Genomic DNA, 7658 nt, shown 5'->3' with positions numbered 1-7658 from the left:
TCATTCCTGGCTAGTATCAGGGATTCTACCTTGCTGGCCCTAGTCATCACCCTTTTATTTTGGTGGCCTGAGGCGCTGTCATCAATCCGCAGCAGCAGAAGTGCCCTCTCTCATATGTTTGCAGCTTCACAGCCGGTGACTCTCATCATTTATACCTCAGGCCTCACAGTTCACCTAGGTGTGCTTGGCCTGAAGGGAGGTAAGTAGATGGATGGTGCTGGCCCCCAAGTTCTGAATAAGGGTATGAGGGATGACCTCTAGGGCATGGGCAACAGCCCTGTATGCCATTGATCCATACCAGTCATGGCCTTGGATTTTTCTGTCAAGGCATGGGCCACAGCCATCTCACTGGCCCCACCCCTTGGCACCAACTGAGAACTTTGTGGCATACTTGCATGACATCCTGAAGATTGTGTTCTACTTCAGAGAGAATCTCTGCTGGCTTCTTGGAGGAGAATGGTACAGGCCTTGGGTCTTTGTACTCAGTGATGAATGTAAAGTACTCATCTCTAATTTTCTTGATTTCCAGCAGGCCCACTTTTGTCCCAACACCATCTTTTCTCAGTTCCTCTGGTCGGCTGACTATCTGGGCCCTACAGGCTCAGATTGTTGTCTGTCTTCCAGACTCTGCAGATAGCTGTGATAAACTAAATCTGAGATGCCCTTTTCTGTGATGACCATGTGGGGCTTCAGATGGATAATGTCCTCACAGAGCTGCTGGATGTACTTTTCTTCCATTTGAAGGATTTGGGTGAAGTCTTCTTCTAGTGTGATCTCTGTGTCATTCTAGCTTTCTCCTTCTTGTATTCCAGAGAAGAATCCAGCAGCACAATGCAAAGGTTCTTAATATAACACTGCATTTGTGAATGGGTCACATCTTTGTTAATTATGACTCCTTGTAAGACACATGAGTCTTCAATGATGCTCCCAGGCATCTTTTCCACCCTTGCATATTTCTTGATGTCTATCTCCTTCTGGCAGTTCTCCTCAAGCTGGACAGTTTTGACAACATCCAGGACAATGTTGCCAGCCAAAGAGAATCTCTAACTGATTATTTTGATAGTAATGAAGCTATTGATAATGTTCAGCATCAATCTGTTATTAGTGTCAATGGGAGTACTGAATTTTTTAAGGGTGCTGATCATATCATCCAATGCCTTTTGGTAAGCACAGATCACCAACATTGATGCATCTGCTTCTCTAGGAAGTGCTCAGCCACAGATAGCATATCCTCTGCAAGAATAATTACTGATGTGGTCCCATCTCCAACCTCTTCATCCTGTATCCAGCTAATTTCAGTCATGGATTGGATGCTGGATGCTGAACTTGAATCTTCCAAAGAATGTCATTGCCATCATTGGTCATCACAATGCCTCCCATTGTCCAAAAGCATCTTCATCATGGACTTGAGTCCCAAACATGTTTGGATGATATATGCAATAGTCTTAGTTGCATCGATGTTTCCAGATTGAACTTTTCTTCTAGGTTTGCGTTTTGAGTTCTGGCTGAGCACCAGCACAAGATGATGGCCCATCATGGCAGCACAATGCAGAGCCCAGTACCCAGAGCTGGAAGAACTGGCAGAAGATTTTACCGCATCTCTTGGTTGCATCATTTTTTCTTGTGTTGTTTTCTTGTGCATGATTTACTCTTGTGTTGTTTCATAAATTTAGTGTAGACAATGTGTACAGTGTTTAGAAAGTCTACAGTAGTGTACAGTAATGTCCTAGATCTTCACATTCACTCATCATTCATTCACTGACTCACACAGAGCAACTTCTGGTCCTCCACAGTTCATTCATGCTAAGTGTTCTCTACAGGTGTGCTATTTTTTATCTTTTATACCATATTTTTACTGTACATTATCTATGTTTAGATATACAAATACTTACCATTGTGTTACAATTGGCTACAGTATTCAGTACAGTAACATGTTGTGCAGGTTTGTAGCCTAGGAGCAATAGGCTATACCATCTAGGTTTGTATAAGAGCACTCTATAATGTTTGCACAAGAATAATATCACCCAACAGCGCATTTCTTAGAACGTATCATTGTCAAGTGGCACATGACTGTACTTACATTTACTGGTTTACTGCAAAGGATACAACTGAAGAGCTGCCAGATGGAAGAGATGCATAGGGCAGGGTAAAGTGTGAGCAGCTTTCATGACCTCCAGGTCTACCAAACTCCTAGCACTTCAATGTTTTCATCAACCTGGAAGCTCTCTGAATGTCCCTGTTCAAGAGTTTTTATAGAATTTAATCTCCAGCCTCTCTTCCCCTCCATGAAAGTTGGTTGGCTGGCCTGAAAGTTCCAACCCTCTAATCATTTGGTCTTTCTGGTGACCAGCCCCATCTTAATGGTTATCTAGGGGATTCATCCTAAGTCATCTCATTAGCATAAAGTCAGATGTGATAAAAGGGGCTCGTTACGAATAATGAAAGACATTTCTGTCACTCAGAAAATTCAATGGGGTTTTAGGAACTCTGTACCAAGAACCAGAGACAAAGACCAAATATATTTCTTATTATACCATACAACCTAAAGAAGAAAAATTATACTATCATACAGAAAAAGTATTTGAAAAAGTCCAACACCCATTCTTGATTAAAAAAAAAACTCTTAGCAAGTTAGAAATAGAGAAGCATTACCTCAACTTCATAAACAGTATCTACGAAATACTTACAGCTAATGTATTGTTGGTGAAAGACTGAATTATTTCCCCAAAAAATAAGGGATAGAGCAAGAATATTTGCCCTCACCATTCTTATTCAACATAGTACTAAAAAGTTTTAATAACCACAATAACACAAGAAAAAGAATATTAAACAGGTAATAAAACTGTCCCTATTTACAAGTGACATAATTGCCTATGTAAAATATCCCAAGAAATCTACCCCCAAAACCTCCTAGAATTTAATCAAAGAGTTCAGCAAAGTTGCTGGGTACAAGATCGACATGCAAAAACAATCACATTTCTATGTAGTAAAAATGAACACACGGAAACTGAAAATTTAAATACAATATAATTTAAATTAGTCCTAAGAAAATGAAATACTTAGGTATACGCCTACCAAAATATGTAAAGAAGACCCACATGATCTAGAGATTACAAAATACCGATAAAATAAAAGACTTTAATAAATGGAGAAGCATATTGTTTTCATGGATAGGAAGGCTCAACACAGTAAAGATACCAATTCTCCCCAAATCAATATATAGATTTAATGTAATTCCTATCAAAATCCTAGTAGTTTTTTGTAGACATACACAATAATTTTATGAAATTTATATGGAAAAGCAAAAGAACTGGAATAGCTAAAACGCTTTTGAGAAAGAATAAAAAAGTGGGAGGAATCACTCTACTCAATATTAATGTTTATTATATAGCTACATTAATCAAAACAGTGTGGTATTGGTGGAAGCATAGACACATAGATCAATGGAACAGAATAGAGAACTCAGAAAAAGCCCCACACAAGTACGGCCAATTTTGACAAAGCTGCAAAAGTGATTCCATGGAGGACATAGCCTTTTCAACAAATGGTACTGGAGCAAGAAGACATCTGTGGCAAAAAAAAAAAAAAAAAAAAAGCTTTAAATCTTACACATAATCTTATACAAAAATGAATGCCAAAATGTGAAATGTAAAATGGTAAAACTTTTAGAAAAAGGCATAGGATAAAATTTTTAGGATCTAGGTATAAGCAAAAACTTCTTAAACTAGATACCAAAAGCGTGGTCTATAAAAGGAAAAATTGATCAACTGCACCTCGACAAATATTTTTTTTTAATTTATTCTGTGAAATCCTTTGTGAAAACAAAAGATGCAAAGACAAATTACAGACTGGAAGAAAATATTGGCAAACCACATATCTGACGAAGGACAAGTTTCTAGAATATATAAAGAACTCTCAACTCAAGAGTATAAAAACAATCTAATTATAAAATAGACAAAAGACACAAAGAGACATTTCACCAAGAAGGAAGTACCGATGGCAAGTAAGTGCATGAAAAGATGTTTGACATCATTAGCCATCAGTGAAATAATAATTTAGATCACAATGAGATATCAGTATACATGTCAGAAAGGCTGAAATAAAATATAAGGGTAACCCCAATGCTGGTAAGGATATGGAAACACTTCGTCATTCATGTATTGCTGATGGTAATGTAAAATGGTACAGACACTCTGGAAAATAGCTTGGCAGTTTCTCAAAAAACTAAACATATGCTTTAGCAATTACATTCTTGGACACTTATCTCAGAGAATATATATGTAACATGAATTTTTAAATAATATGTGGGTTTTTTTTTAAATATGGTTTGTTCATAAGCCTTAAAGAGTATTCTCAGAAACATGGTAGAGTGAGAGATGTCCTCAGATCTCTTCCCTTGAAACAACAATAAGCTAAACATCTAAAACTCAACAAAAAACACCCAAACTGCACACCAGCATGTCTGAGGGTGAGATCTGCACATAAGAGCTACCACAGGTCAGAACCTCGGGTGTCAGGAGGTGGACTAGGAGAAATAAAGAAACTGCCTCTCGCAGCCACCGGAGCTCATTGCAGGAGGAGGGGGAGGGTGAAGGTGTGGCGACTTCCCTGCTCAGCCTGCCTGGAAGTGCTGGAACGTCTAGCAGCCGGCAGTAGGGCCCAGTCTTCAGGGCAGAAAGCAGAGAAGTGGGATGGGACTATAGAGAAACAACAATTGATTTTTACCAGCTGCAGTTGCAAAAAGGAGGCTGAGCCACAGCCCCCAACTCCCAACCCAGAGGGCCCCTCCCCCCATATCCTCCAAGACTGATCACCATGGAGCCCCAGAGGAATTTGAGCAAATGCTGCTGAGACTGGGGCTGACACTGACAAGGACTGAAACTGAAGGTAGCGAGTGTGATTAAATATCTACAAGAAAATAAAAAAGGCATTATATAGGCTTTATATAAAGCAAGGATCCAAGAGGCTTAGATACCACCTACTGGAAACCAAACGAAAAGTGCCTTCTTTGCAGCAGGCTAAAGAGAGATCTTTATATAATAAATCTTCTTTCTGGAGAAAAAAAGCAGAATACATTTCCATTAATGCCCAGGCGGAGAAATAATCCGTTAAACACCATGAACAACCAATGTGACAAGGCATCTCAGAAAGAAAGAGAAAAAATCTCCAGAAAATGAGCTTACAGACATAGAAATATGCAACCTAAATGACAGAGAATTCGAAAGGGTACTTCTGTAAAAGCTCAGTAAGATCCGAAAGGAGTCATATCAACAATTTCAGGAATTGAAAAAACAACTAGATGAGCAGAGCAAGGAGATTGAATCTCTCAAAAAGAACAGAATAGATATTCTGGAGATAAAAAAAAAAACACACACTGCAGAAGTTGAAAACTGAAATACCAAGCCCAGGAAATAGAGTCGACCAAATGGAGGAAAGGATCAGTGATATCGAAGACAGAAATCTAGAAATAAATCAGAAGGAAGAAGAGAGAAACCAAAGAATGAAAAAGAATGAAAGAGAAATACAAGAACTAGCTGATACCATCAGGAGAGGAAACATAAGAATAATGGGCATTACCGAAGGCGAGGAAAAGGAGCAAGGACTAGAAAGCATTTTCAGACAAATAGTGGACAAGAATTTCCCAAATCTAAGGAATGAACTTGAACTTGGAATTCAAAAAGTCAACATAACACCCAATTATCTCAACCCAAAAAAGCCCTTACCAAGACACATTGTATTAAAATTATCAAAAATCAACAACAGACAGAATTCTCACGGTAGCCAGAGAGAAGAAAACGGTAACTTATAAAGGAAAACCCATTCGATTATCATCGGGTTTCTCAGTGCAAACCTTACAAGCCAGAAAGGAATGAAATCAAATATTTAAACTATTAAGTGAAAGGAATTACCAGCCTAGAATAATGTATCCAGCTAAGCTCTCCTTTAGATATGAAGGAGAAATTAAGACCTTTCCAGACATACAAAAATTGAGGCATGATCCACTACGAAGCCTACACTACAGGAAATACTGAAAAGGGTCAGCTCACCTAAAACAAAATGGCAAAAAATACATAATTAGGAGTAAAGTGACTATCAGGCAAATAGAAGCAGAGGAGTGCAATCCCTACTAAGAACAGGGTATTATAAGCTTAAATAATAAGAAGAGAATTGCTATAGCAAGATAGTAATGAACGTTTAGCATATATAGGGACAAAATGACATAACAATGACTGGAAAAAGGAGGATTCAAAGATCCCAATTCACAATGGAGAATGGAGATAAGGCACATGTAGAAGAAAATGGACAACTATGTATATATATAACCATCCTTTACATATTCATAATGGTAACCACACACAGAAGATTCAGAACCATTGTATAGAACATAAAACAATAAGGACCAGAGGGAAAACCCATAAAAGTCAACCAAAATAAAGAAAACAAAAATACGAGGACAAAGAAGTGATGGAAACACTGAGCTACCAGAAAGCAAAAGATAAAATGGCTATAAAAGACCTCATATTTCAATACTCACCCTAAATGTAAATGGACTGAACTCACCAATAAAAAGGCACTGAGTTGCAGAATGGATCAAAAAACAAAACCCAACCATATGCTGCCTCTAGGAGACATATCTCGGCTCCAAAGACAAATATAGACTCAAAGTAAAAGGGTGGTAAATGATATTTCAAGCAAATGGCATTCTGAGAAAAGAGAGAGTAGAGATACTAATATCGGTTGAAATAGACTTCAAAATAAAAAATGTTAAGAAAGATACTGAGGGACACTTTGTAATGATAAAGGGAATCATGCACCAAGAAGACATAACACTTATTAATATCTATGCTCCCAATCAGGGAGCCCGAAATATGTAAAGCAATTACTAGCAGAACTAAAGGGAGAAACAGACCAAAACATCACCGTAGTAGGGGACCTAAAAACCCCATTGTCAGATATGGACAGATCGTCCAAACAGAAAATCGATAAGGAAATGACATCCTTAAATGACACGTTAGACCAACTGCGCATAATTGACATTTATAGAGCTTTCCATCCCAAAACAGCTGCTTATATATTCTTCTCTAGTGCACATGGAACATTCTCAAGAACTGACCACATAATGGGACACAGAGATAGCCTCAACGAATATAAGAGGGTTGAAATCATACCAATAATATTATCTGATCATAATGCTTTGAAACTAGAAGTCAACTGCAAAAAGAAATCAGAAAGGACTAGAAATACATAGAGATTAAACAATATGCTACTGAAGAATAACTGGGTCAGGAAAGAAATAAAAACAGAGATCAAGAGATACATAGAAATGAATGATAATGATAATACAACATATCAAAACTTTTGGGACATGGCAAAAGCAGTCATAAGAGGAAAGTTCATATCATTACTGGCCTATCTCCAAAAACAAGAATGAGCCCAAATAAACAACCTAACGCTTCATCTTAAAAAACTAGAAAAGGAAGAACAAATGAAGCCTAAAGTCAGCAGAAGGAAAAAAATAATCAAATTAGAGCAGAAATAAATGAAATTGAAAAAAATAGAAAAAATAAGTGCAATAAAGAGCTGGTTCTTTGAGAAGGTTAATAAAATTGACAAACCCCTGGCTAGACTCACTAAAGAAAAAAGAGAAAGGACACAAA

General features: G+C 37.7%; 1 pseudogene; it reads right to left on the bottom strand.

The window, feature by feature from the left end:
* LOC120605500 (T-complex protein 1 subunit gamma-like) lies at window positions 1-1564 on the bottom strand (annotated as a pseudogene).
* Between the last annotated feature and the right edge of the window lie 6094 nt (window positions 1565-7658).

This window comes from Pteropus medius, unplaced genomic scaffold, assembly GCF_902729225.1.
Source record: "Pteropus medius unplaced genomic scaffold, Ma_sr-lr_union100, whole genome shotgun sequence".
NCBI lineage: Eukaryota > Metazoa > Chordata > Mammalia > Chiroptera > Pteropodidae > Pteropus > Pteropus medius.
Note: the sequence above shows the minus strand (reverse complement) of the source record. Positions and strands in the feature narration are given on the sequence as shown.